A 5,166-nucleotide genomic window follows, 5' to 3' on the forward strand; every position below is an offset into this window, starting at 1 on the left:
TACACAAAAATAAACTCAAAGTGGAGAAAGGACTTGAACGTTAGTTGGGAATCTATATAAAAAAATCTTAGAAGATTGCATAGGCAGCAAAATATTACACATATGTCTTAGCATATCTTTACTGACACAGCTCCGAAGGCAACGCACACAAAGGGGAAAATAAACAAATGGTCTATATCAAAATAAAAACCTTCTGCATGGCAAACTAAATCCTGAACAAAACAACAAGAAAGCCCACTGCATAGTAGAACACATTTGCCAATGGTATCTCTGATAAGTGTTGAATTCCAATGTTTACAGGGAACACACACAAATTAACAGTAGGCAGATAAACAATCCAATCAAAACACGGGCAATAGACTTAAATGGACAATTTTTGAAAGGGGACTTACATAAGGCCCAGAGACATAGGAAAAAATGCTCAAAGGCACTAACAGTCCAAGAGATGCAAATCAAAATGAGAGAAGTACCAATCCACACCTGTCAGAATAGCTGTTATAAAAAAAAAATAAAAAAACCACAAGTGCTGGAGAGGATGCAGAGAAAAAGCAACCCTTGTGCACTGCTGGTGGGAATGCAGACTGCTGCAACCATTGTGGAAAACCATATAGAGTTTCTCAAAAAATTAAAAATGGAGCTCCCATTTGATTCAGTACTCTCTCTTTTAGGCATATATATCTCAAGAAATGAGTAACATTAATCAGGACAGATATATGCAACTGTATGTTCATACCCGCCCAATTTACAATAGCTAAGATTTGGAAACAGTCTAAGTGCCCATTAGCAGATGCACGGATTAAAAACTGTGGAACATCTATACAATGGAAAACTCAACTGCTGTAACAAAGAATGAACTCTTATAATTTGCAACTCCCAAGGGGTACCAGACTGTGAGAGGGCACAAGTGGGGCTGAGGGACACCCCCGCACCAGTGAACAAATTTTTGTGCACTGGGCCTCTAGTACATATATTTATATGTGTGTGTGTGTGTGTGTGTGTGTGTGTGTGTGTGTGTGTGAAGGTATATATACACAAATATACAGAAAAACGTATATGTATATATATGTATGTATATGTATATGTATATGTATATGTATATGTATATGTATATGTACATGTATCTCCCTTAGAGGGCCAATGAACTTTGATATTCAGCAGGGCTGAAAAATCAGCATTATATTACCCTGCTGTTGGCAAAATGGCTGAAGGTAATCTCCTAACCTGATAACCCTGTTTGCTTTGCTAAAGGGCATATATGAGAAACCTAAATCCAAGTGAATAAAAGCTGATGGGTGCTAGGGTTCAGAGAGCTTCTCTGCTAGAGAGAAAGGTCTCTCCCTGGCCCCCCTATGTCTTCTAAACTTATATTTGTTGTCTAGTGTATTCATTTGTGTTCAGCTCCTTTTCCTGATCCTGAATCCTTGCTGCAAAAGGTTGCAGCATTCTGGCGCCCAATGGGGGGCATCTGGAGAAGAAATTTCACCAGAGTGAAAAATGAAGACATTTTACCAGAAAGCTGAGAAGTGCACTGAAAAGGTGGGGAAAATTCTCTGTGCACAAAGCCCATGCCAGCTTTGGAAATAGTGAAACAAAAAGTGGGCGGAAAATCTTTCATTTCTGCCAGGCTATAATGAAGGAAAGTTTGATTATAAAGCAAAATAAATAAATAAATAATTGTAAACATTTACTTGTATGCTCAAGGATAAAGAAATTAAAATATCAAAAGGTACTCCCTGAAATCAGGCTCAAGGAAAAAAAGTAACATTGTCATCTTGAACTATGTGTGCTCTTGTTCGCACTGCATTATGCCTAATTCGTATTGGGGATCAAAAGTCTGTAATACCTAAGCCCTGGGTCCTCCACCTCTAGTGTGGAAAGGCACAGCAGCTAGAGAAAACGGGGTTAACAGTCATTTTACAAAAGGACTCTTTAATGCTTTGTCTGAAAATTACCATATGACACCTTGGGACAGGCAGATTTTAGCTAAAATTACTTTAGAGGACAGCCAATGCCATGAAGAGCAGAATAGGATAATATCTATGAAAACTACTCTGATTCATTAAGCCTTGTCTCTATGTTATGGGCACTTGTCTGTTGATTATTATCAATCTGTCTTGGTTGTTTATTGTTAGTCTATTAAGCATGCCTTCAATTTAATTTAATAAGAAAAGAAACAGTAGATGGACAGGCCATTACTAAACATCTAAAACACCTCCCAACCCATTAATTACTAGTCTCTTGGTGATCCTGTAACATGTATGCCCACTCTCGAGAGTGTTATTAAAAGTCTCCTTTTATTTCCCAGACCGTCATTTGAAATTTGGATTTATGAGACATTCCTCACAACTTAAGGGATATCTCTGGGATTTCTGTACCCGTGAAGAGAAAAACACTAGCTTAAGAGAAGTCACACCCCACCTGATTTTGGATGGCCTCTTGGACTGACCCCCATTTCCTCACAGATGTTATAGTACAAACACAAGACTGTTTTTCTTAATAAGATGGTGAAATGACACAAGGAAAATATACAGGCTGTGTTTAGGCAATAAGATTAGTGTTTCCATAATAAGGGGCAGTTCTTAAATAATAATGGACCATATTCCAAGGTTCACGTTAAAGCCAATGAAAGCCAGTAAGTTTTTTCTGCTGCAAAATTTGCCAAAGTAAAGCGCCTTAGATGGTGATAACTGGCTTTGGAAGCTCAAAATTGTTAAAAGTTAAATAGATAGATATAACTAAAATGAAGGCTTTGTGGCAAAGCTTTTCAATAATAATTATAAATAAATATATTGATGGTGAGGGTGTAGTCACTGAGGAGAGGGCTGACTGCAATCTCTGTTGGTGGAAAGGTCCAGTGGATCTTCTCCCTGTAAAAGTGGAGAACCAGGTAGAGCAACCTTATATTTTATCTCTGAATGAAAAATGTGGTGGTTTTAAAATTCAAATGGCTACAGGCCTTCATCCCTTCTTCCCCTACTTCTTTGGCAACCTCATATCTCTAAACATATTTTTTAAATTTTTGGTAACTTAAAAATTTGGAGTTGGTTACATTAAGGAATGAAACTTACTAAATCTCTAAATGTTTTGAAATAACAAAATACTGAAATATTATTTTGAGTGTACCAAAATGAAAAAAATAAAGCACAAAATGAATCTATTAATTAAATAAGTCTTTGTTAATTTTATTGGAAATATATCCTTAAAAATGTGACGGTATTACTAATCTAAGAAATGCTAAGTATTTAACTTGCCACCTAAAATTTAAGGCTTCCAAGAGTTAAAAGTTCAAATTCAATTGGCAGAAATTATATGCTTGTAATGATAAAATGCATAAAGTTTAGAATTTCATTATCAAGAAAAATAATTCTTGTGATTTCTCTGGAAAAACTTAGTAGTTAAAAAGATATTGTAGTCCTTATGTGTACTATGTGTGGTAAAATTTCAAACTAATATATAATATTTTATTGGACTGATTAAAAAAGAGGATTAATTCTGTGGTCTGAAATTAATTTTTAATATAAAAACCAGTTTAAATTTTATTGATCTATTTTAGAATAATTGCAACAAATGTATAATGTAATCTTTGGGTTACACATATTTGTGATAGTCTTTCCATGTTAAATTTCAAGACTTTAACCAAGAGATAGCTTTGAAACTTTTCAAGTGCCCTGGAATAATTCAAGGGTTTACTCTCTTCTTAAAAGAAATATTTTAGGAAAAGAAATATCTTTAAACCAATTTACGCCAAACTAATATACTTGAAATCACTTGCAGCTTCATCAAATAAAAATTAATAACTGTGTTCTCTTTACATACACATATTTTAAATGTTATAAAAGTTTCAACCTCTAAGGGAGGGCAGGAAAAAGTTGCTGAATACTTCTTAAGAAACATGGGACTATTCAGCAGCAGAATTTTAAGATGGGAGCCCTGACAGCCTGATCTTTAGATAGGCCAGGGGGCAGTGCAACATCTGTAGTTCATAGGTCAAATGTATAAGTTCACTTACTTTGCTTTCTCAATAAGGGTGCATACTTTAGTCACTTAACAAATTAGCTTTTTACAATATAATCAAGTTCTCATATAAACTCAGTTATATGAGAAGCAGATATTTTATTAGCAATTGGTTCTAACAGAGTCCAGAGTGTACCTATGTAAATGAGCACCCGCCAAAAGAATGCTGTTTAAAAGTAAATTTTAAGCTTAAGAAAAAGGAGACATTTTTAAGTCTCTTCTGCTACTATTTACAAGGTAAACAAAAAGTTATTCAAATATTAAATCTCACCATTAATAAGACACCATAAAAAAAGAGACTTACTTTTACTTAATCTGTATGCATTGCAGTATTGGCCAGCATACCTCTCTTTTAGAGGTATTTCTTAAAAGGAACTTAGTTTGTAGCTCTATTTAAAATAAATAAAAAAGCTTTTAAAAGAAACTCCCAAATTGTGGCCTAGAAATTACTCTGGAAGAAAAAACAGGAGGAGATTCCCTTCAAATATCTAGAAAACTGCAATTAAAAATAAATGTATTAGGCCTCAAAAAGAAAAGTAAACAATTTCCATTCTGCCTCCCTAAACAAAGCTTATGTCAATACTAGAGGCCCAGTGCCCAAAAATTTGTGCACTCGGTGGGGAGGGGGATCCCTCAGCCTTGCCTGTGCCCTCTGGCAGTCTGGGACCCTTGGGGAGATAACTACCTGCTGGGTTAGGCCTGCTCCCGGGTGGCAGAGGGCAGGCCCAATCCCTAGGTGCAGCCCCTGGTCGGGATCAGAGCAGGGCTGATTGGGGAGTTGGGGCACCGCCCCATCATGCACAGAGCAGGGCAGATTGGGAGGTTGTGATGCCACCCTCAGTCATGCTCAGGGTAGGGCCAATTGGGGGGTCGGGGCACCGTCCCCTGTCACACTCAAGGCTGGGTAGATGGGGAGGTTGCGGCGCCACCCCCTGTCACGCACAGAGCAGGGCCAATCAGGGGGTTGGGGCAACACCACTCTCACACTCAGGGCTGGGCCGATGGGGAGGTTATGGCTCTACCCCATCACACACAGAGCAGGACCCATGTGGGGGGGGATTGGGGAGCTCCCCCCTATCAGGCACAGAGCAGGGCTGCTCAGGGACTTGGGGCCCCGCCCTCTGTCACACACAGAGCCTCAGAGCGATCGGG

Source organism: Myotis nattereri (assembly GCF_964212035.1).
Source record: "Myotis nattereri genome assembly, chromosome: Y".
Taxonomy (NCBI): Eukaryota; Metazoa; Chordata; class Mammalia; order Chiroptera; family Vespertilionidae; genus Myotis; species Myotis nattereri.